This window comes from Triturus cristatus, chromosome 11 (genome assembly GCF_964204655.1).
Source record: "Triturus cristatus chromosome 11, aTriCri1.1, whole genome shotgun sequence".
NCBI classification, from domain to species: Eukaryota; Metazoa; Chordata; class Amphibia; order Caudata; family Salamandridae; genus Triturus; species Triturus cristatus.
The window spans coordinates 673,587,799-673,614,377 of record NC_140594.1 but is presented as its reverse complement, the minus strand read 5'-3'; positions in this window follow the sequence as shown (position 1 = coordinate 673,614,377).

The window sequence follows — 26,579 nt, the reverse complement described above, 5'->3', positions numbered from 1 at the left end:
AAACCGGGTACGAACCGTCGGACGGAGCATAATCTCCGTCCGACGCGTACCCGGTCGTCAATTTTTACAAACAAGGAATTACGATTCGCACGGGTACACCATTACCGTACGAATCGTAAAAAAGCCCGACCGACCAAAAAAAACCTACCAATGCGATCCGGAAAAGCGCCGACCTGACGTCGGGACGCTCGCAGCCAGCCATTCACGACCCAGGAATTACGATTCGCACCGACGTCACCCCGCACGGTGAATATTTTGCGGCAGCCAAAAACTGCCGGGAAATCAGGACGACGCGAACAAGGACCACCAGTACGCGACGGACAGACGACGACGCGAACAAGGAGGACCAGTACGCGACGGACACACAGGACGACGCGACCAAGGAGGACCCGTACGCGACAGGACGACGCGATCAAGGAGGACCCGTACGCGACAGGACGACGCGATCAAGGAGTACCAGTACGCGACGGACAGACATGGACCCGAACCTACGAGTCATCCCTGCCCTCATAGCAGTCCACCTCCTCTACAGGTTACGACGCAGACGCCGCAGAAGGTCAGAATAACTAAGGGAGGGGGGAAAGTGGGGTGGGGTGGGGGTGGCACGACCAGGGCAGGCCACAAAACAACCACATAAGTCACACACCACACATGGCCTGGACATACCTGACTCCCATGCCCTGGTCACCATGAGGGGGTGGGGGCGTGTCCTGATAAGCCAGCGACCGCCACAACGGAAGTCCGTCACCACGCGAACCGGCAACACAACCAGACAGGTACGACCCGTACCCACGCCTGAAGAGCGTGGGTACGAGTCGTACCACGCCCACACACACGTCACCCCAACAATGGCGGGACGGATCGTACCCACGTGGCAAAGGCCTGGGTACGGCCCGCACAAGCATCACATAGCGTGGGGACGGATATGTACGGACCCTACCCCCACCCCGTATGCATGGAGCGTACCCCCACCCCAACAGTGTAAGTACGACCCGTACCCCCACCCGCGTATGCATGGAGCGTACCCCCCATGCCAACAGTGGAAGTACGACCCGTACCCTCACCCGCGTATGCAAGGATCGTACCCCCCACTCCAACAGTGTAAGTACGACCCGTACCCCCACCCGCGTATGCAAGGAGCGTACCCCCCACCCCAACAGTGTAAGTACGACCCGTACCCTCACCCGCGTATGCAAGGATCGTACCCCCCACCCCAACAGTGTAAGTACGACCCGTACCCTCACCCGCGTATGCAAGGAGCGTACCCCCCACCCCAACAGTGTAAGTACGACCCGTACCCCCACCCGCGGACTCACGGACCGTACCCCCACCCCAACAGTGTAAGTACGACCCGTACCCCCACCCGCGTATGCAAGGAGCGTACCCCCCACCCCAACAGTGTAAGTACGACCCGTACCCCCACCCGTGGACTCACGGACCGTACCCCCACCCCAACAGTGTAAGTACGACCCGTACCCTCACCCGCGTATGCAAGGAGCGTACCCCCCACCCCAACAGTGTAAGTACAACCCGTACCCCCACCCGCGTAAGCATGGAGCGTACCCCCCACCCCAACAGTGTAAGTATGACCCGTACCCCCACCCGCGGACTCACGGACCGTACCCCCACCCCAACAGTGTAAGTACGACCCGTACCCTCACCCGCGTATGCAAGGAGCGTACCCCCCACCCCAACAGTGTAAGTACGACCCGTACCCCCACCCGTGTATGCATGGAGCGTACCCCCCATGCCAACAGTGTAAGTACGACTCGAACCCTCACCCGCGTATGCAAGGAGCGTACCCCCCACCCCAACAGTGTAAGTACGACCCATACCCCCACCCGCGGACTCACGGACCGTACCCCCCATGCCAACAGTGTAAGTACGACTCGAACCCTCACCCGCGTATGCAAGGAGCGTACCCCCCACCCCAACAGTGTAAGTACGACCCGTACCCCCACCCGCGGACTCACGGACCGTACCCCCCATGCCAACAGTGTAAGTACGACTCGAACCCTCACCCGCGTATGCAAGGAGCGTACCCCCCACCCCAACAGTGTAAGTACGACCCGTACCCCCACCCGCGGACTCACGGACCGTACCCCCACCACACCAGTGTAACTAGACTCGTACCCTCAGCTCGAATGCATGGAGCGCACCCCCACCGTGTATGTTCCAAGCGTACATATCCAGAAATAGGAGGTGTGTGTGCAGAGTCCACCCAGCAGTGCCCAGAGGCAGGAGGGGTGTGTGCCTATCACTCCCAGCAGTGCCCTGAGACAGGAGGGGTGTGTGCAGAGTCCTCCCAGCAGTGCCCAGACACAGGAGGGGTGGGTGCAGAGTCCTCCCAGCAGTGCCCAGAGACAGGAGGGGTGGGTGTGGAGTCCTCCCAGCAGTGCCCAGACACAGGAGGGGTGGGTGCAGAGTCCTCCCAGCAGTGCCCAGAGACAGGAGGGGTGGGTGTGGAGTCCTCCCAGCAGTGCCCAGACACAGGAGGTGTGTGTGCAGAGTCCACCCAGCAGTGCCCAGACACAGGAGGGGTGGGTGCAGAGTCCTCCCAGCAGTGCCCAGAGACAGGAGGGGTGGGTGTGGAGTCCTCCCAGCAGTGCCCAGACACAGGAGGGGTGGGTGCAGAGTCCTCCCAGCAGTGCCCAGAGACAGGAGGGGTGGGTGTGGAGTCCTCCCAGCAGTGCCCAGACACAGGAGGGGTGTGTGCAGAGTCCTCCCAGCAGTGCCCAGACACAGGAGGGGTGGGTGTGGAGTCCTCCCAGCAGTGCCCAGAGACAGGAGGGGTGGGTGCAGAGTCCTCCCAGCAGTGCCCAGAGACAGGAGGGGTGGGTGTGGAGTCCTCCCAGCAGTGCCCAGACACAGGAGGGGTGTGTGCAGAGTCCTCCCAGCAGTGCCCAGACACAGGAGGGGTGGGTGTGGAGTCCTCCCAGCAGTGCCCAGAGACAGGAGGGGTGGGTGCAGAGTCCTCCCAGCAGTGCCCAGAGACAGGAGGGGTGGGTGTGGAGTCCTCCCAGCAGTGCCCAGACACAGGAGGGGTGTGTGCAGAGTCCTCCCAGCAGTGCCCAGACACAGGAGGGGTGGGTGTGGAGTCCTCCCAGCAGTGCCCAGAGACAGGAGGGGTGGGTGCAGAGTCCTCCCAGCAGTGCCCAGACACAGGAGGGGTGGGTGTGGAGTCCTCCCAGCAGTGCCCAGAGACAGGAGTGGTGTAACACGTGTGTGTGAGGCCGGAATTACCCACATCCATACTGCCTACAAGGGAACATGTCCCCATGAACTCATGTCAACAGACTCCACACACAAGTACAGTGATCACCAAGGATGCCACGATTGTTGCAGGTGGAGACATGGCCATGCATGCATGGCCAAAGTAGAAGGGCTCCATCACACACACAGCTCATGTAGACACTGCTCTGCGCTAAACATTGGGAACACCCTGCAGGGAAGAAATCTGGGTACACAGAGGAAGGAATACACCCTGGGACAATTGCACCATGCAGTAACTGCTTACATGACCAAAGGAAGTTAGCCAACACCTTGTGATGGCACACAGATCCCAGGGTCCCCCCAATGAGCAGAACACTACTACATATCCCACACACCCAAACCCTTAAACACCACCCAAAACCATGTAGCAGCCCCACCAACACCAATACCACCATAGCAGTAGTGTGAAAATGAAAACAAAATTAAGCTTTATTCAGCATGAGCACAATGTCCGTGGATCGCAGGCAGTTCAATATTCACAAAGCCCATAGGGCAGTCAATGATTCGCAGCTCGATAGGGGACACAGTGGGATGCGTGTCCCCTACCTTGCCTGCACAGTCAAATGGCATCGTCTTCCATACTGGTGAGGGCATCAGGGGGGGGGGAAGCACCAGGCACCGCAGGGACATCAGGGCAAAGGGGCGGCGTTGTGGGTGCAGGGATGGAGGACTCAACCACAGGGGGTGTGTCATGGCCAAAGGCGGAGGCCAGGATGGCACTACACACCTTAGCAAGGTCCTCCAGGGACTCCCCTGCACCCGAAGGGACCTCAGGCCCCAAGGAGGGGGGGGGGGGGTCAGAGGGATGGGTCGCAGCGCCACCGGGGGAGGGTGGAGACAGGGGGGGAGACTCAACCACCCTGACCGAGGACTTCCTTGACCGCTTGCGTGGTGGTGTAACTGTGGGGCTCAGGGACAGAGCGGCCATGAAGGAGTCCTTGGGGGAGATGTGGCCAGGAGAGCTGAGGGGAGGGGATTTGGAGGGAGTGGACTGGGTGGAATGCGGACTCCCACTATGGCTGCGTGTCACACGTTTGCCCCCCGACCCAGTGGGTGTGCCTACCTCACCCTGTGTGTGCGTGTCAGGAGGAGTGCGGTGGACCTTCCCTGCTGGTGTGGTGCCTGTGTCTGTTGATGTGGGTGCATGCCGACGTCTGGGTGTACGTGGGACAGGCATGGGAGTGGGAAGTGTGGATGGGGCAGGGGTAGGTGGGGGGAGGTCGCGCTGCAGGAGACCCACTGCTGCAGTCAGTGTGGAGTCTATGGACCTCAGCAAATTGCGTTGGTCAGCCTGCGATGAATGAATGCCCTCCAAGAATGCCTCGATGTTGGTGAGGGTTTTCCCGTGGGCATGGAGGACATTAAGGATCGCAGCCTGCCCAACCTGCAGTTGCCGCTGGATGTCCACAGACTCAGCATTGGCGGCAGCAGTGGAGACAGGGGCAGGGGGTGCGGTGCCTGGCCGGAAGGAGACATGCGGTGACCGGGCATGCTGGGAAGGGACACGAGCAAGTGGGAGGCGGCTGATGGGAACTGAGGGGGCGGTGCGAGGTGTTGTACCGCTGTCAGCTGCTGGTGCAGCCACCGCCCACTCGGAGACATCCTCCTCGGACCTGTCAGCTTCGTATTCTGACGTGCCAGTCGACAGGTCCTCGGCCGCACTATCCTCCACCTCTGTCCCACTCGATGTGCCAGCCCCGATGTCACGGCTGGCACTGGTGCTCGGTCCCTCCGCCTTGCCTGTGTCCATGTCTCCCTCTGTGTCCCCCGACGATGCTGTGGGCAGGGTGGAGAGACAGAAATTAATCAGACAGCTGTACACATCAGTCACATGAGTCCAATCGACATAGGTAACACTGCATAGCCTGAAAAGGAAGATCCCTAACATCTACTAAACAAGGTACCGATGTAGGGCATGAAACACACAGTTGGTTGAGCCACCATGCCACTGAAATACCATGGAGAGCATGAGACAATAGCTAAAGACAGGAAACGGAGTCTGACATAGCACCCAGGCCCTGGGGACAATCCAGCACTGCATCTGCACCACACAGCGTTGGCGAAAATACCGATGACCAGGGACCATATCCATGAACTTGAGACACATGCTGCATAGGTAATGCTGAAAACATGCCCAACATGACTCGGTCACTGCACCTTTTGTGTGTGTCCAGAAACATCACACACTGCCCAGACCAGCAAGTAGAAATCAGGATTTGACACATAGGCATTGCCCGCCCCAACAAACCCCTACACAAGGCAAATTGTTGAGACACAGGTGGCACCAACATCTCATAGTCTGGGTGATAAACACAGGGGCAGGCAAAATGCAAGATTGGACGCCAAACAGCCAAGGTGCGCCTGTACAAATAATGAGGTACCAGTGCCCATCCTCAGATGAGTATAACAAGACACACAGGCACTGGCAACTGTGAGTATGAAGAAGGACAATCAGGTCAGGCTGCACAGTGGACACCTGTACAAAATAGCACGTCTATATACATGGTGACAGGGGACAATGGCACAGAGCACAACCTACGCTGTAGACACTGAGAGTGTCCACGTTTATGATGACACATACACCACTGAGGAAAAGGTGCCCCAGGGGACAGTAGTGGGCACGCAACTACATGCTACTGAATGGTAATGACTGCAACACACGTCACCATCCCTGCACTATGCGTATCGCACACTCATGCACATCATGTCACAGGCCACTACATAGGACATGCGCGCTGTAAGGCATGACACATGAGAGACCAACTCCCATGTCTGGAGTCAGCATCAGTGCCAACTGACATGGAACCCACATGCAGTGAACTTGACAGTGCACAGGCAAGGTCCCACAACCTGTTACACACCACCCCCACACATGATGCTACAGTCATTGTTCTCGTGGACAAAGCGCCAGCCTACATTACCTTGTGAAGGAGTGACTACACACAGACCAGGGAACACATTGCAAGGAGGGGAAGGGTGGCAGGGGCGCAGCGCTATACTGGGGCAAACAGGATCTGCACAGCACCTTTAAACCCTGCCAGTGAATTCATGCAACTGTGCCCTTACAAATGCCAGTGACACACAACAAACACACATGTACCTACCCCCTTCCGGCTGCTGCATCGCCTGTAAGCGCCTCTCCAGGTCTGGAAAGACCACCGGCAGCACACGCCTGTGGAGGTGGCTCAGACGGCGGCGGCCGCGGTTCTTGTGGCTCTCAGGTGAGTCCCCCAGCAGGAGCCGTGCAATCCTCCGCGTCCAGCACCGGATATCCTGCCAGCGTTTCCTCACCTGGGGCAGGCTCCGCCTCCGACCATCCACACCCCTCACGGCACTGACGGCGGTCAGCCAGATCTGCTCCTTGGCACATCAATACACCAGCCACATGTCACAGAGAGACATATGAGTACAAATTAGCTGGTTACAACAAGGCATGTCATGCAGTCAACGCATTGCACCTTTGTCATAGGGACATCATCCCCTGGTGAGGGAAAAAGCAGTACGTGCCATAGTGGGTACACAGGTGGAATGATGGCAATGTCACAATCAATGATCAAGGCTCACACTGTGCATCACACCCACCCCTCCTGTCTCAGGGCACTGCTGTGAGGACTCCACACCCACCCCTCCTGTCTCAGGGCACTGCTGTTAGTGATAGGCCCCCACCCCTCCTGTCTCAGGGCACTGCTGTTAGTGATAGGCCCCCACCCCTCCTGTCTCAGGGCACTGCTGTTAGTGATAGGCCCCCACCCCTCCTGTCTCAGGGCACTGCTGTTAGTGATAGGCCCCCAGCCCTCCTGTCTCAGGGCACTGCTGGGAGGACTCTGCATCCACCCCTCCTGTCTCAGGGCACTGCTGTTAGTGATAGGCACACACCCCTCCTGTCTCAGGGCACTGCTGGGAGACATCAGGCACCCCCCCCTGGGACCCCCCCGACAGTACATGGCATGTGTGTCACACCAGGACACAATGCCTGAAGTCACAGTCACAACATAGGGACAGTCTGTGCCAGTGGCCTATGCACTCACCTGATACCCTGGTCGCCCATACAGCATGGAGTACTGTGGGAGGATCACATCCAGCAGAGCCATGTTCTCCTCCAGGGTGAATGGCTGTGTCCTCTCCACAGCCCTTGACATGGTTCCAGGGAATCAGTAGCAGCAGCTGGGTCGACGAATGCAAAGATGTGCAGGCAAGTACTCCCTCATGGGACCTGGCTGCCTTATATGTGCCCTTCTGCCCAGTCTCATGCACAGGAGTACAGAGTGATTGGTCACTCACATTTGCATCCTATGTTTCCACCAATCCCTTCAAACCTAGCAGTCTGTGGGTTCTCTATCGGTTTCATTCTCCTGCATGATGTCAGCCCCACAAACACATTGCAACAAAGTAGAAGAATTCCAACTGACTTCTGCTGTGCACCTTCCAGAACAAATTCGAAATTTGAACTTGGTCTCCATGACAACCAGCATGCATGTAGGCCTTAATACTTGTCCCCTATGTAATTTGGAGCATCACACACAGGTACGGTGCGTTTCGGGGCCCTATGGCACCCCAAATGCATGGCAACGGCCCGTACATGCATGCCTACGTTCACTATCACTATGGGTCTGCACGCGTATGCCTACTCGTAGTGGTACGGACCGTACACACGCATCTACGCTCACTATCACTATGGGTCTGCACGCGTATGCGTACTCGTAGTGGTACGGACCGTACACACGCATCTACGCTCACTATCACTATGGGTCTGCACGCGTATGCGTACTCGTAGTGGTACGGACCGTACACACGCATCTACGCTCACTATCACTATGGGTCTGCACGCGTATGCGTACTCGTAGTGGTACGGACCGTACAAATGCCTGTACGCTCGCCATCACGATGGGTACACATACGGCAGCACTCCCACAGTGATTTGGGAACATACACAGGCCCTCTTAGCAGCAGTACGGCGGTTTTTACACATCACAGTGGTGATAGGCGACACACAGGTAGGAATAGGGCGGACATACTTGTCCATGGATGGACATACTTGTCCATGGATGGACATACTTGTCCAGGAATGGACATCAAGGCATCGTCTGTGCATTACTACATGTGTGGGGCACAGGTGTGACAGGCTGTGATGTGGAACATGACTCCTGAGTGGAGAAGGCACCAGATGTATGATGAGATGTGTATAGGTGTACTGTGTGACGGTGCAATGTGTGCCAGGCATGCCCTTGACTCCTTTGACATGTGTGCATGTCGTACTGCGCACTTGGGGTGAGCGTCACTGGCATGGCACGGACACCAACACACGGAAGTGTCCCATGATGCCCGGTACAGGGGTTATGACACATGACTTGTCACTACCCACAGTGCACAATGTGACTATGTCATTTATGTGTGCGGGATTTCCATCAGGTTGATGTTGTAGCACCCTCAAAAGCTGCAGCCGTTGCAGCAACCAACATGTGTCTGTGTGTAGATTGTCATTGCACACTGTTCCGCACACCATGCCACATGTGTTATCGGATGTGAGGTGCACATGTATGCATGGGACACGGAGTAGCGTGACAAGGCCATGTCAGCATCCTCACAAGGAATGTGTGGTGAGTCATGACATGTGCACCTTCATGGCAAGGTGTGTGGGCAGGCCTAGTGTAATGTCATGTGACCTGTGGCTCCGGTGTTCCGCTACCAGTCTCTGCAATCGGCATCCTACTTCTGCTGATGTGTGGGTGTATGTCACTCCTGTCTTGCGTCTGGCTGTTCACTTGCACTGGGACACAGCTATTCCCATGGCGTGGCATGGGGAGGTTCTCAATCTCCGTGTGTAGCTGGGTCTTGGAAGGAGTGTCACCTTGCATCCATACGTGTCCTGGGCATGTAGCACATACCTGACTCCCTATGTAGCATGTGTGCATTGCCAGATTTACATGTGCTCAGTAGACATGAGTTGTTGTCGTAGTGCACTCACTCTTCCTTGTCACTTCCAAATTACTGCAGAGCGCCGCCTCTTGCCCGAAGAATTCCAGACTTGGCTGCCATGCAGGAGAATGACAGGATCCGGCTCTACCGCTTCACCCAACCGTTGATTCTGGAGCTGACGGCGAGACTGGCACCACACCTGCAACCGCAGCACAGGTATCCTACGGCACTGACACCCCAGCTGAAGGTAATGGCTGCCCTACATTTTCTTGCCACGGGTACCTTCCAAAATACCATAGCTCATGTTGGTGGCATGTCCCAGAGCATGTTCAGCGGTGTGCTGCATGATTTCTTGGAGGCCATGTTGATTCACCTGGATGACTTCATCAAGTTCCCAACCCCTGAACAGATGACTGAGGTCAAGCGTGGATTCTATGCCCTGGGAGGGATGCCCCATGTCATTGGGTCCATAGATGGGACACATGTAGCTTTGGTACCACCACACGCACGGGAGGTGGCGTACCGCAATCGGAAGCACTACCACTCCATCAATGCCCTTGTGGTGTGTCTGTCCAAAATGGTGATTTCACATATCTGTGCTCGTTTTCCAGGATCAGCACACGATGCCTACATCATGAGGCGTAGCGGGATGCCTGATATGATGATGCAGCTGCGCAACGAATGGGCATGTGTTGTTGGTGGGTACAGTCTGTCTGTCCTGTATTCTGTATAGCCTACCAGCACGACCGCTTCACCACTTCTAACGATGTCCATGTGCTTCCCATGTAGGGGACGCTGGCTATCCCAACATGCCTTGGCTGCTGACACCTCTCCGCAACCCCATCACGCCGGCCCAGCTCCGCTACAACACCGCCCATGGCCGGACAAGGCGAGTGATAGAGAGGACGTTTGGCATGCTGAAGAGCCGATTCCGGTGCCTCCACAAGACCGGCGGTGCACTCCCTTATGCCCCGGCGAAGGTCTGCAAGATCTTCATGGTCTGCTGCATGCTGCACAACATGGCAGTTGAAAGAGCTGTGCCACTCATCCTGAATCAACATGACGAGGACCATCCACCCGTGGAGGACGAAGGGCTTGGCAATGGGGCTAGTGATGTGGAGGATGTGGAGCCGCAAGAGGACATCCGGACTCGCAGCTGTGTACACCTGAATAGATGGTCTGCCTGGTTGACAGTCATCAGTGATGGGATAGTGGATTGTGATGATGGCATCAATGTGTGTGACACTGCCCTCGGACACATACGGTTAGCATTGGCTTGACATGGTGTGGGACTTCCACATCAGCGGATCTATGGTGTATGGCAGGCTCTCCGTGTGCAGCTGTGGGTATTTAGCTGTTAGCCGACGCTTGTGTGCCAGTACCATGGCTATCACGCATTTGTGCTGCAGAAGGGGGGTGCCAGTGTTGGACCCACATGTCACTCCACATGATGTGTTCATGTGTACTTCGAGTTGCCTCTGCAATCCCGAATACATGACTAATAAAGGTGTCCCTATGCCTCCAAGGTGCCTCTTCTCAGTCAATGCTGGTGTGTTGCCACGGTGCATCCTGCATGTCTGGCATGGTATTCCCTGATTGTGGCTATGTGTCAATGTGTCGAGTGGCAAGATGCAAGCTGTGTGTGTGGGCTGAGACTGTGTATTGGGCATGATGTCCATGACTGCGTGGGTATTGTGACATGTGCCATCCCCATGCATCCAACGTTGGCCAGGCCCCCATTCTCTGCATCCACCGGACTCAAGCTTGCAGGACATGGTTCTGCCACCTGTCTACACATACCTGGGTGCCCCCCAGGACACTGGACTGGATCCCTGACCTCTGCGCATGACTGTTGGTGTACTCAATGTGTGTGTCAGCACGGTTGTTCGGCCACCCCCTCAGCTGGTTGTGCCCATCACGGGTGTGTATGGTGCTCCATGTCTGTCTTGCCTAATACACTGTGACCCATGTGTCCTGTGCCAGACTCAGGCCCCAGGGTGTGGATGGTTGAAGAGAAAAGATGACTCAGGCATGTTTAGACTTTACAAGACACATGTTAGGTAATAATGCTACCAGCAGGCATCTACTCTTCATAGTGTGATTTATTATTGGGGGGGGGGGGCTTTCCGGGATTATGGAATCCAAAGTTCAGTAGGGGAGTTGGTGTCCTTGCCATTGGAAATCCTCAGAGTCCATGCCACAGTCTTTGTCAACATTGGTCAGCCAGTGACCAGCAGGGCCATGTGGCAGAGAATGTCTCTTGATGCTGTGATGCTGTTGCTCCAGTGGGCCAGGTGCCAGGCCAGGTGTCCTGGGAGATGGTGATGTAGCAGCCACCCTCACGGTCCTTTCCGTGGACGACCCGGCCTCCTGCGGGGAACCTCACCAGCAGGCCGTGACGACGTCTGGGATGCTCCGTCGGATGTTTCCTCCTCCTCCTCCTGATCCCTCCCTGTGGGTGGTGATGTTCTCCGCCTTCTGGCACAGGGAGGGTCGGCCATGGTGTCGGCCATCCGACGGAGTGTAGCGTGAATCCCCTGGAATGCCGTCACTTGCTCAGCCTGTCTGTCCTCCATCCTCCGTTGGTGTACCAGTAGACAGGCAATTAGCTCCGCATGTTGCTGGGCCTGCTGGGCCTTGATCCCCTCGAGGACGGACACAACCTGGGCCATGCCCGTGGTGTCCTGCCGGTATGAGTCCAGGATGTTACGGACATGGGAAAATACCGGATCCCCAGCCAACTGGTCAGGCTCGCGCCTCCGCCGTCCTCCACTCCCACCACCCCTGCCCACTTGCACCTGGCCTGCACTTGTGGGCACATGGGGTCTCCGGGACCCCTGAGGGGTGGCATTGGCGTTGTCGCCTGCCTCCTCCTGGGTGCCCGGGACACCGTGTCCCTCCTGGCGAGCCTGGCTGCATTGTGGTGTTGGGGCAGGGATCCTGGGTGTCTCCTGGGATGTGGTAGGAGTGGGGGTGGTGGTTGGCACAGTTGTACCTGACGCAGGTGCTGCAGGTGGTTGGACACCAGAGGGGCCAGGTCGGTCGGGGTCGTCCGCAGAGTGGTGAGAGTGGTCGCTGCCGGTGGGATCGGGCTCCTGCAGATCCGGGTCCTGTGAGTGTTCCCCCCCAGTGTTGGGGGGTGCACCACGACGTTGACCTGTGTGTGAGAGAGACAATGTTAATTTTGGTCCATGCAACATCCATGTTTCATCCGTTTCAAAGTTGGCACATTTCCTCTTGGAATTAGGATCGGTCTTGCATTCCACTCACAGTGCACTTGTGCATGGGTGTGTCCCTTGGGCACCACTTTGGCCCCTTTAACTATGTGTGGCACAGTCTTACTTGCTGCGTCAAGTGTGACTGCAGTCAGCAGTGGAGTGGGCAGGTGTGGCGAGCCATGCATTGGCGCCTTCCGTGTAGCACTGTACATGTGCACATGGAGTGGATCCACACACTTATATGATCCAGGTAGCTGTCCTTGTGCTCGTGAACAGGTTGTGACATGGCCCTGTGTTTTGCCATGGTGAAGAGGGGGGTTCTGGCACTGGCCACCCTTGTCTACATGCACGCAGTCTACCTGCTGACGAGCAGACATTCACACACGCAACACGGCTGATTAGCTCTCCCTGTGTCTCGCTCCCTCTGTGTCCCCCTCTCCCTCCCTCCGTGTGTCAGCCTCCTCCCTCTGTCCGTCTCCCTCCCTCTCTGTCCCCCTCTCCCTCCCTCTCTGTCGCCTTCTCCCTCCCTCTGTGTCCCCCTCTCCCTCCCTCCGTGTGTCAGCCTCCTCCCTCTGTCCGTCTCCCTCCCTCTCTGTCCCCCTCTCCCTCCCTCTCTGTCCCCCTCTCCCTCCCTCTCTGTCGCCTTCTCCCTCCCTCTGTGTCCCCCTCTCCCTCCCTCCGTGTGTCAGCCTCCTCCCTCTGTCCGTCTCCCTCCCTCTCTGTCCCCCTCTCCCTCCCTCTCTGTCCCCTTCTCCCTCCCTCTCTGTCGCCTTCTCCCTCCCTCTGTGTCCCCCTCTCCCTCCCTCCGTGTGTCAGCCTCCTCCCTCTGTCAGTCTCCCTCCCTCTCTGTCCCCCTCTCCCTCCCTCTCTGTCCCCCTCTCCCTCCCTCTCTGTCGCCTTCTCCCTCCCTCTGTGTCCCCCTCTCCCTCCCTCCGTGTGTCAGCCTCCTCCCTCTGTCCGTCTCCCTCCCTCTCTGTCCCCCTCTCCCTCCCTCTCTGTCCCCCTCTCCCTCCCTCTCTGTCGCCTTCTCCCTCCCTCTGTGTCCCCCTCTCCCTCCCTCCGTGTGTCAGCCTCCTCCCTCTGTCCGTCTCCCTCCCTCTCTGTCCCCCTCTCCCTCCCTCTCTGTCCCCCTCTCCCTCCCTCTCTGTCGCCTTCTCCCTCCCTCTGTGTCCCCCTCTCCCTCCCTCCGTGTGTCAGCCTCCTCCCTCTGTCCGTCTCCCTCACTCTCTGTCCCCCTCTCCCTCCCTCTCTGTCCCCCTCTCCCTCCCTCTCTGTCGCCTTCTCCCTCCCTGTCCCCCTCTCCCTTCCTCCGTGTGTCAGCCTCCTCCCTCTGTCCGTCTCCCTCCCTCTCTGTCCCCCTCTCCCTCCCTCTCTGTCCCCCTCTCCCTCCCTCTCTGTCGCCTTCTCCCTCCCTCTGTGTCCCCCTCTCCCTCCCTCCGTGTGTCAGCCTCCTCCCTCTGTCCGTCTCCCTCCCTCTCTGTCCCCCTCTCCCTCCCTCTCTGTCCCCTTCTCCCTCCCTCTCTGTCGCCTTCTCCCTCCCTCTGTGTCCCCCTCTCCCTCCCTCCGTGTGTCAGCCTCCTCCCTCTGTCAGTCTCCCTCCCTCTCTGTCCCCCTCTCCCTCCCTCTCTGTCCCCCTCTCCCTCCCTCTCTGTCGCCTTCTCCCTCCCTCTGTGTCCCCCTCTCCCTCCCTCCGTGTGTCAGCCTCCTCCCTCTGTCCGTCTCCCTCCCTCTCTGTCCCCCTCTCCCTCCCTCTCTGTCCCCCTCTCCCTCCCTCTCTGTCGCCTTCTCCCTCCCTCTGTGTCCCCCTCTCCCTCCCTCCGTGTGTCAGCCTCCTCCCTCTGTCCGTCTCCCTCCCTCTCTGTCCCCCTCTCCCTCCCTCTCTGTCCACCTCTCCCTCCCTCTCTGTCGCCTTCTCCCTCCCTCTGTGTCCCCCTCTCCCTCCCTCCGTGTGTCAGCCTCATCCCTCTGTCCATCTCCCTCCCTCTCTGTCCCCCTCTCCCTCCCTCTCTGTCCCCCTCTCCCTCCCTCTGTGTCCCCCTCTCCCTCCCTCCGTGTGTCACCCTCTGTCACCTCGGCCCAGCTTCCTGGGCACACACTGTTAGCAGATCTTTGAGTGGCCCTTGGCTTGTTGATGTGAGTTTGTTCCTGATCTCCAGGCACCCATTGGGTGTGATGTGTGTCTGTGCGCTGCTGCTGTGGTGGTGTGTGCTGCCACTCTTTCACAATGTTGGCTGTTCATTAGCTGCTGTCATGTGCAAAACAGTGCCTTCACCCCCATGTGTTGATGCAAGGCGTCCGCCATTTGCTGGCAAGTCATTCCTGTGTTGGGACACACTGTCTGTCTGGCTGTGACCTAGGCCATATGGGTAGAGTGAATTGTTGTCTGCTTCTGAGTTGCACTATGTGCTTTTTGGGGCCCAGCCTCCCGCCATCCGGGTTACCGTGTCATGTGTTGTTGTCTTCTGTGGCCTGTGACTTGACATTGTCCAGCTGGGTGCATGGGGCATGGTGGCAGCAGTGGCATGTGCGTGCTCATGGAGTGTGGTTGAGTCATGCGATGGCTTGTGGTGGTTGCGTGCCTGTTAGTGATGTTGGTTGTGGATGCCGTTCCCCCCATGTGAGGTGCGTTGTTTGTGTACTCACCCGGGTCTCGGAGTCCTTCTAATCCTTCGACTGCCTCCACCGGCAGTATGGCCATCACCCTCTCCTCCCAGGGATGGTAGTGTACGGGTCTGCGGGAGGGCCCTCCTCCGGTGGCGTTGGCCTGGTCGTGTTCATCCTGCCTCTTGGCTCGGACCCTCCTCCGCAGATCGTACCACCTGTTCTGGCATTCCTGCCTGGTCCGTCTGGTGTCCGCAACAGCATTCACAGCATCGACGATGGTCTGCCACATGGCTGTTTTTGCTGCCTGGCTGGTGTTTCTGACCAATGTTCCAAAGATCTGTGGCTCGACTCTGAGGATTTGATCAACAAGAACCTCCAACTCTCGGTTACTGAACTTTGGATTCTTGATAGTGGGCATGATGAGGGGTGTGGATGGTGGGGGGGGGGTGTGGATGGTGGGGGTGGTGTGTGGATGGTTGTGGGTGTGTGGGTGTGGTTGTGCAGGTGCGTGTGTGTGTGAATGTGATGAGGGTGTGTTTGTGAAGGTGGTTGTGTGAAGGTGTGCAAGTGTAAGGTGTAGTAAAGGTTGAGGTCTGGTGCTGTGGGTTGTCTGTGGGGTCTGGCAGCAGTGGGTCTGTTGCAAAGGCTCATGGTTTGTGTGTGTGGGCCCTTTTTATTGGTCCATTGGTGGGTGTGGCTGTGTTTGAATTTTGGGTGGGTTGGTTATAAGGAGTGGTGGTGTATTGGGCCTCTGTTTGTTTTTGGCAGTTGCAGGTCAGTGAAGGTGTTGTTTTAGTGTTTTTTGGCCATGTTTAGTGGCTTTGTGCCATTCGAATGGTGTATTGTTGTGTTGTTTTGTTTTGTCCTGGTTGTGTCCGTGCGTTTTGAGCGTGTGTACGGTGTGTACATGGGCCATTTGGTTGTACGGTGCTGTCCTTGTGTGTGGCTTGGTACGACTCGTACATGCGGTTGTGATGTTGGGGCCTGGGGTGCGCTCCGTAGTTAGGAGGTTGTGTTGGGGGTAGGACTCGAACGTACTGGGATGTACATACACGGTGGTTCGACACGTACAGGGGTGGAGGTAGGACTCGAACGTACTGGGTACACGGTGGTACGACACGTACAGGGGTGGGGGTAGGACTCGAACGTACTGGGTACACGGTGGTACGACACGTACAGGGGTGGGGGTACGACTGGAACGTACTGGGGTGTGGGTACACGGTGGTACGACACGTACAGGGGTGGGGGTACGACTGGAACATACTGGGGTGTGGGTACACGGTGGTACGACACGTACAGGGGTGGGGGTACGACTGGAACGTACTGGGGTGTGGGTACACGGGGGTAGGACACGTACAGGGGTGGGGGTACGACTGGAACGTACTGGGGTGTGGGTACACGGTGGTACGACACGTACAGGGGTGGGGGTACGACTGGAACGTACTGGGGTGGGGGTACACGGGGGTAGGACACGTACAGGGGTGGGGGTACGACTGGAACGTACTGGGTGTGGGTACACGGGGGTAGGACACGTACAGGGGTGGGGGTACGACTGGAACGTACTGGGGTGTGGGTACACGGTGGTACGACACGTACAGGGGTGGGGGTACGACTGGAACGTACTGGGGTGTGGGTACACGGTGGTACGACACGTACAGGGGTGGGGGTACGACTGGAACGTACTGGGGTGGGGGTACACGGGGGTAGGACACGTACAGGGGTGGGGGTAGGACTCGAACGTACTGGGTACACGGTGGTACGACACGTACAGGGGTGGGGGTAGGACTCGAACGTACTGGGGTGGGGGTACACGGTGGGACGACACGTACAGGGGTGGGGGTACGACTGGAACGTACTGGGGTGGGGGTACACGGGGGTAGGACACGTACAAGGGTGGGGGTACGACTGGAACGTACTGGGGTGTGGGTACACGGGGGTAGGACACGTACAGGGGTGGGGGTACGACTGGAACGTACTGGGGTGTGGGTACACGGTGGTACGACACGTACAGGGGTGGGGGTACGACTGGAACGTACTGGGGTGGGGGTACACGGGGGTAGGACACGTACAGGGGTGGGGGTACGACTGGAACATACTGGGGTGGGGGTACACGGGGGTAGGACATGTACAGGGGTGGGGGTAGGACTCGAACGTACTGGGTACACGGTGGTACGACACGTACAGGGGTGGGGGTAGGACTCGAACGTACTGGGGTGGGGGTACACGGGGGTAGGACACGTACAGGGGTGGGGGTACGACTGGAACGTACTGGGGTGGGGGTACACGGTGGTACGACACGTACAGGGGTGGGGGTACGACTGGAACGTACTGGGGTGGGGGTACACGGGGGTAGGACACGTACAGGGGTGGGGGTACGACTGGAACGTACTGGGGTGTGGGTACACGGTGGTACGACACGTACAGGGGTGGGGGTACGACTGGAACGTACTGGGGTGGGGGTACACGGGGGTAGGACACGTACAGGGGTGGGGGTAGGACTCGAACGTACTGGGTACACGGTGGTACGACACGTACAGGGGTGGGGGTAGGACTCGAACGTACTGGGGTGGGGGTACATGGTGGGACGACACGTACAGGGGTGGGGGTACGACTGGAACGTACTGGGGTGGGGGTACACGGTGGTACGACACGTACAGGGGTGGGGGTACGACTGGAACGTACTGGGGTGGGGGTACACGGGGGTAGGACACGTACAGGGGTGGGGGTATGACTGGAACGTACTGGGGTGGGGGTACACGGGGGTAGGACACGTACAGGGGTGGGGGTAGGACTCGAACGTACTGGGTACACGGTGGTACGACATGTACAGGGGTGGGGGTAGGACTCGAACGTACTGGGGTGGGGGTACACGGTGGGACGACACGTACAGGGGTGGGGGTACGACTGGAACGTACTGGGGTGGGGGTACACGGTGGTACGACACGTACAGGGGTGGGGGTACGACTGGAACGTACTGGGGTGGGGGTACACGGGGGTAGGACACGTACAGGGGTGGGGGTACGACTGGAACGTACTGGGGTGGGGGTACACGGGGGTAGGACACGTACAGGGGTGGGGGTAGGACTCGAACGTACTGGGTACACGGTGGTACGACACGTACAGGGGTGGGGGTAGGACTCGAACGTACTGGGGTGGGGGTACACGGTGGGACGACACGTACAGGGGTGGGGGTACGACTGGAACGTACTGGGGTGGGGGTACACGGTGGTACGACACGTACAGGGGTGGGGGTATGACTGGAACGTACTGGGGTGGGGGTACACGGGGGTAGGACACGTACAGGGGTGGGGGTACGACTGGAACGTACTGGGGTGGGGGTACACGGGGGTAGGACACGTACAGGGGTGGGGGTAGGACTCGAACGTACTGGGGTGTACATGGACGGTGGTATGACACGTACAGGGGTGGGGGTAGGACTCGAACGTACTGGGGTGTACCTAGACGGGTGGGGGTGTACATACACGGGGGGTACGTGTCAGACGTACGGGGGCTGGGGGGAGTGTTGGGCGCGTATGCGGGCACATGTCTCCATGGTTGCTATAGGAGTTCGGTGCGGACGGTGTTTTTTCCATACGGTTGTAACCTCGGACGCACGGGATGGATCGTAATTCCTCGGTCGGACTTGACTTTTCACATTTGTACGGTAAATCGTCCGAGGACGTGTCGGACACATTTTCCGACCCGAGGACGTGTGGGGAATGATTCCCAATGCGGTTCGTATGGACTTTTTCCCATGCGAATCGTGATTGCCAGTTCGTACGGCACTTGTACGATTCGTACGGTAAAAAGACCGGATACGAGTCGCACGGGGTAATTTTTTACCGGATCGTGATCGGCACCTCTGTGTTTCTGTGGTCCAAGACAGGAAGAACTCGAAGTCATAGGGTGCTACCCCTGGCACCGCTGGGTTCCTAAATAACCCAGTACTTCACCACTATGTCCTTAGCAATACCCAGAAGAAGGGGCTCAATCCGAGCGGTGAAAAGGGCCTCCATCTGCTCTCCCAACGAGTCTGATACATCAGTGAGTCCAACTTGGGCATTTTTATTGGATTTATTGGATTTTCCCCGTTTCTGTTTCGTGGATGGTTTAAGTGGCTGAGCACTAGGTGGGACGTGGGGCGTGCACATACTGACTACCGGTGGACCGACTACAGCATCAGGAGGCACCGTAGAGATAGTTTTAGTAATGATCACCACTGGGTCCAAGGGGATATGAGAGGCGTTGACAGAGCCCTGAGTGTCCTGGATATTAAGGGTAGTGGGGAGTGCAGTGGGGCATGCAGGAGATATGATGCCCAGTTCCTGTTCTGCGTTTGCAATCTCCTTTGAAAGAGCTCCCACTGCGGATGAGAGATATGACAAAATAGAAGTAGAGTGTTTTGCCACCTTTGCTCTACTTCCTCCCTCCTCCACATCGATTCCTCCCTCCTCCACATCGATGTACATTTGAAAAGGCTATTTTTGGCATTTCTTAACATGCAGAAATAGAGATTCGGCCCGTTAAGAAATGCTAAATGCCTTAGAAACAATTTTTAGTTTTCTGGAATGTATTTTCTTTCATGCAGAAGCAACGATAGTGACTATTGCATTTACATGTGGAGGATGTTCATCTATGTGATCGTACGCAATATATATGTATCTGCATGCTTATATCTTCCAGCAGTCGCTAAATGATGACAAAAACCAGGGCTATTCTTATACCCTTTGAATAAATACATGAACATGAATTGTGTTCCTGCAAATGTGAATCCTGTCCAGTATTGTGACTGAGACACTGAATTATCATCAACTTCAAGTCGAAGGTAACCATGTGCAAAATAAACAAATGCATTAAAATTATTATTTTTTTATTGTGACTTGAACCGCAGCTATGCCCTTGGAGCATGGGTGCACTTACATGCGCATCTAGAAATTCAGGGTGTCTCCAGGGGGGCCTTAAGCACCCTTGGCTTTGCATTTCTTAGATTGCAATTTATTATTAGAAAATTGCAATTTCGGAAATCCAAACCATTTCCTATTTTGGTGATAAGCGGGAATGCCATGGCATTTCCTATTTGCGATTCTATAATAGCATCTCTTAAACAGTAGGAATCTATATTAGGGAATCGTAAATTTTGTACATATCCTTTTGCATTTCTTAAATAGAGATTCCTACGGAGTCACTATTCAAGAAATGCAACCGGGAGTGTGAATTAGTCCAGTTAAAATACCTATAGATACATCTGATATGTCTTTTGTGGTTTGTGCTTCCATGTTCTTTTTGGGCCCACAGGGCACCAGACCCATATTGTGCACCACTGTTGCATTTCTCCAACTGTTGGAGGTGATACATAGATAGATCTCCTATGACCTTAAGGATGACAAAACACAGACATCTGTTTCTCACCCATTCCTTTGGGCCATCCCGTTAAGTTTGTATCAACCCAATATGATCCAATACAAAAAGAAACCAGGGCCTCCAGGAACTTGAGCTGTGTATTCCATGACAACATCAATGCCAAATTTCGCCTCAGCTTCTTCTCCATTTCGGACCATACCATCCTAATAGGATTAAGGGAATTAAATACATGATTGTAAATATACGTTATTTGTTGTAGAACCTATTATTAATACAGTTAAAATATAACACATACCCATTGAAATACGAGGGCTTGAAGAATATGCTAGACCTCCCAGAGATACTCTTATGGGAAGTAGATGAGGAGTCATACCCAGAAACCTCCTAACAAGTACACACATAAACCTGGGTACTTTATAATAGTTCTGTCTTGCCAGTCCCACCATCTATATGTCCTGCTGAGGAGACCAAGTGGATACCGTGAGTCATACCCAGAAACCTCCTAACAAGTACACACATAAACCTGGGAATTTTATCATTATGTGTGTCTTGCCAGTCCCACTAACTATATGTCCTGCTGCAGAGACCAAGTGGATACTTCTGTCACGCTCCATCATTGCTGTGTACTGAGTGACTCTGTTGACAGGAAATAGTGACATGCAGAGAAAAGCAGATTGGGAAAGGAAAATAGAATCATGTTAGTGGACCCTAGTACTTCAGGGACTACTACCATCTAGCCATAATCTCATAGTGGGCTTCTGGTTTCAGCGGACATTGGAATGCACCAGTAATGTGACTGAGAACAGACAGTCAGTAAAAAGAACATTCCCATGTGATTTAGAAAGAAGATTTTCATGTAGGGTGTCTACAATCGTTAAAACTGTTAAATAGTCACTGAACAAGATGGTGTTTCTGGAACTGTTTTTTTCTTATTAGAAAGCGTGAAATCACAACTTTTTCATTTACTGTCTTCCAATACAAAGTACCTAGTTGAAGGAGACTTGATTGTTCACTGTTATGTGACGTGACAGCTATTCTCTTACTATGTTGATAAATTGCACATGTGAGTACAGGATTCCTGACTAGTATTCCAGGGTGCTACCATGCATTGGGATGACTTTAGGGCTTTACTAAACTATTTCATGCCTTGGTCAGTACTTCCTCTGCAGGCACCAGACATATATGCTAGCCTGATTGTTGTTTTGTTTCTGCAAGCTTTGAAGTCAGGATCCGGAGTTGAAACTGAAGCTGCTTGGAACTCTGACTGTTGAAATCCAAGACAGAAGCAGGATCCGTATTCAGGAGCCAAAACAAGTGAGGGTCTCATCCTAGAAGAATCTAGAAAACCAAGCAACTGGACAGATCTTGGGTGCAGCTTTTGGAGCAACTCACCCAAGATGGCTGCTCTGTTCTTGTGGAGCTTCCAATTCTCATGGTAATTCCCCAAGATGGGAATGTCTTGTAGGACTATGAGAGTAAAGCACTGCACAAATGGTGCCAGATGTGGGCGGGCGCGGTGTGGGTCCTGTCAGTCCAGAGCGCTTGTAGGGACCACTATAGGATCATCTGAAACACTGAAGGGAGATGATGAGACTCACCAGGACAAACAAGGGAAACAGTGGAACCCACCATGTCCCACTCCTTTCTCAGGAGAGCATAATCACCATGGCTCACTTGGCAGTCCATGACCTTAGATCAGAAGATAACTTGAGACATCACAAGCGCGAGCACAGCATGTTTACTATGTGGTAATCTAATATTTATGAGATACATTAGGATTACTACTATAATAATAGATAACATCATTATTACTTGTTACTTTCAGAACAGAGCAACTTTGGTGCAAAAACCAGAGCTTGAAGAAGATCATTCTGCAGGAACATATCACCTCCTCGCTGCTGTAGATGTCGAATAGTGATGGAGGAAACTTTACCTTTAAACTAAATATTGCAGAGCAGGAGGCGTGTGACAATTTGCAGACAAATAAAGTAAAGAGTCCCTTCACACAAGCAAAACAAAAACTTTCAATACACTCATGATCAGGACGCATTCCAGGGCATAATAAAGACTGTTACTAAGTAACACACAAATACAGAACATTTTAATGTATGTATAGGCCTGCAACAAATATTATCATCATCAGAACACGACCCATGTTTCTTTGCTCTCTTCGTTCCCTACTTATGATAAAAAAATATAAAAGTATGAACAGAGATTTCACAAACATTCCCAGTAGCATGGCTAGAAAGCTGAGAGAGCTGGGTGTTTTTCCATGTTTACAGGCATGACTATTCCCAAGGGCTCCTATTATTCTTTTAGAGAGAACTCTGCATAGGGGGTATCACACCTCCTATGCAAATGCACATTTTTTTCACTTTGCTAGGATTACATTTTTCCTGCTGTAGACCCCCCCACCCCCCACCCCACCAAATCGGTATTGGGATTTGTTTCCCTGCCAGTCATGGAAGGGACGCGAATACCTGACCATTTCATGAATAGGAAGTGGTCAGAAACAAGTTTGAGAATACCTGCAAATGTACATGCTTAAATAACAAAAAGCAGGTAGTTGTGTTCCCTGACAGGGAAATGGGATCGCACCTCAAATTATCAGTTTGAATAAGAATTTATAGTGTTAAACACTTTACCATGTATATATGTAATAATACCGGGGTGCTGTTTTGATCTTTCTGGCATCCGCTGCCAAAAAAGATGCCAGTCACACAACAAACAAGGTTGTGTGGACAAAATTGTAGGAATTAGAAAGAAATGATCCGCACACCCTTATGTTCATAAAAACATTCAAATTCCAGGCCTATGTATTAGCCTTGTATCCAATCTATGATGTTCACAATCATTACAATGATTTTTGGACAAAAAATCGAACAGTCCAAATTTCCAAATCTATACAGAAAGCAGAGTCCACCGCGCTGTATTTCTTCAAAGATGTAACTTTTATTTCCTTATGGTGGTAGATCCACACAAGCACAAACTGCCAACACGTGTTTCGTCCTCCCTTAGACTTTGTCAAGGCACATAACAAACTGATTCTTGATCAAGTATAAATTCCACCAAGCAGCAAGGTATCCTAATATCATTGTCCTGAGGATAACCGCAATTCTTAAGAAGCGTATAGTATAAGCTCGATGAGCCTTCTGAGGAGACGAGAGATGGAACCCTGATACGTTCCAAACCAAAGGAGACACCGTTCTCTCCTAACACATACGTCCCGATCGTAATAGAAGCGACAGACATTCCCAGTAGCATGGCTAGAAAGCTGAGAGAGCTGCGTGTTTTTCCATGTTTACAGGCATGACTATTTCCAAGGGCTCCTATTATTCTTTTAGAGAGAACTCTGCATAGGGGGTATCACACCTCCTATGCAATTGCACATTTTTTTCACTTTGCTAGGATTACATTTTTCCTGCTGTGGACCCCCCCCCCACTCCCCCCCCACCAAATCGGTATTGGGATTTGTTTCCCTGCCAGTCATGGAAGGGACGCGAATACCTGACCATTTCAGGAATAGGAAGTGGTCAGAAACAAGTTTGAGAATACCTGCAAATGTACATGCTTACATAACAAAAAGCAGGTAGTTGTGTTCCCTTGACAGGGAAATGGGATCGCACCTCAAATGATCAATTTGAATAAGAATTTATAGTGTTAAACCCTTTACCATGTATATATGTAATAATACCGGGGTGCTGTTTTGATCTTTCTGGCATCCGCTACCAAAAAAGATGCCAGTCACACAACAAACAAGGTTGTGTGGACAAAATTGTAGGAATTAGAAAGAAATGATCCGCATACCCTTATCTTCATAAAAACATTCAAATTCCAGGCCTATGTATTAGCCTTGTATTCAATCTATGATGTTCACAATCATTACAATGATTATTGGACAAAAAATAGAACAGTCCAAATTTCCAAATCTATAGAGAAAGCAGAGTCCACCGCGCTGTATTTCTTCAAAGATGTAACTTTTATTTCCTTATGGTGATAGATCCACACAAGCACAAACTGCCGACACGTGTTTCGTCCTCCCTTAGACTTTGTCAAGGCAAATAACGAACTGATTCTTGATCAAGTATAAATTCCACCAAACAGCAAGTATCCTAATATCATTGTCCTGAGGATAACCGCAATTCTTAAGAAGCGTATAGTATAAGCTCGATGAGCCTTCTGAGGAGACGAGAGATGGAACCCTGATACGTTCCAAACCAAAGGAGACACCGTTCTCTCCTAACACATACGTCCCGATCGTAATAGAAGCGACAAACATTCCCAGTAGCATAGCTAGAAAGCTGAGAGAGCTGCGTGTTTTCTCCTTGTTTACAGGCATGACTATTTCCAAGGGCTCCTATTATTCTTTTAGAGAGAACTCTGCATAGGGGGTATCACACCTCCTATGCAAATGCACATTTTTTTCACTTTGCTAGGATTAAATTTTTCCTGCTGTGGACCCACCCCACTTCGCCCCATCACCAAATCGGTATTGGGATTTGTTTCCCTGCCAGTCATGGAAGGGACGCGAATACCTGACCATTTCATGAATAGGAAGTGGTCAGAAACAAGTTTGAGAATACCTGCAAATGTACATGCTTGTGGGTGTTCCTAAACTTTCAAGGCAAACCGTGCCTTAGTTTTTGCATGCCCACCCCCCCCTTGAGTGGAACTTACTACTTGGAATTTCTCCAGACTTGCAGTGAAGAAATCCATATCAGTATTTTCATGCATTGGAATTCCCTTTGTTAAATCCCGGCAGGCGTAAAAAAGGTCACTCACATGTATGATTGAATTCATTTTTGTGAATAGGGTATCTTTATCTTCGAAGACAGTAACTAGAGAAACTTTCTCATGTATAACTCAGAATCAGGGCCTAAGTGTGGTAACTGGGATAGAAATTAAAAACGAAAAACTGAAGGCCAGGCCTCTTACAGTTGACATGAGATGCAAACATTGGTAAGAGAAGAATAGAAAAATGAGTCGGCGAATCAAGGGCATATAGGATAGATGTGAGTGATTTGAGAACCAATCTTGCTGGAGCAATAATCACATAAGTGTAGTCCAAGAATTAAGAAAGAAAGATGTAGATGTGAATGCATTCATGATCAAGCTACTGTCTCAGATGCTGAAATTGGAAATAAAAGAAGACCGAGACATGATCAACCTAACAGGGCATATCAATCGACATGAAGTAAACCAGTTAGATCTAAACTTTGTTATATGTCACTACATTTCTTGTGAACATAGATGCTGTTTTGCTTGCATCATGCACTCCTGCTCTTTTGTTTATTTTTGGATATGTTCCAATTCACTTAAATGATTGATTTAATCTTATTGATTTGCTCCATGTAATATAATCAGAGTGTCACTATTTGGGACATTAAATATAGTGTTAAACCTTATTGTAAATGATCACCTTGCTGTCCATGTAACTTCACACTATTTGATACCCAAGTTCACAAGGGGTTATTAGGTGTTCCTTTTCCTTTTGAACTGAGGGACTATTCGGCTTGATTAGTGTAAGTTTTCTTGGAAACTATGTTCTGAAATTAAAAATATGAACTTATTTTTTTCGAACTTCTTTGGGTATGGTCAGTTGGGTAAGAATGTCCTAAGACATGTGTGTAGGTTGAAGCTTTCATACTTCGTCCACACATTAATTCTCCATGATGGTGCTTTGCACGACAGCACTTTTGAACTTCATCAGTCTCTACCAGACCCTACTGACAATCAAGGTGCTTCTCTTGAATTTACGTTCTACCATTTTATTTCATTCATTTTATCATTATATTCAGCACTTTGATCAAAGAGTGGATCAAATGCTAAAAGTTGGGCAAGTAAATGTAAAGGAACAAACCATAGACAGCAAAGTGCCTGTGATGTATGACATAAAATAAATAGGTGATCTTTGAGAAAGAAGCAGAAGCAAGCTAAAGACTTGGAAAAGTGGATGTATAAAGGGAGAGTACACCGGAGCTTAGGGAACAGAGGGAAAGAGAACATAAGTGATACATACCAGCAAGAGATGGAGAAGAGTTGAACAGAAGCGTTAAAAGTAAGCAGCATTAGCACAAAAGACAGTGCTGAACTTGTGCCAGGAGTGGGCACTGATTTGTGCAGATAGGGACTTATTTGTCACCCTCAGACTTTGACCCAGAGAAAACAGAAAATGAGACATGGGGAGGACGAGGAATATAGGAAAAC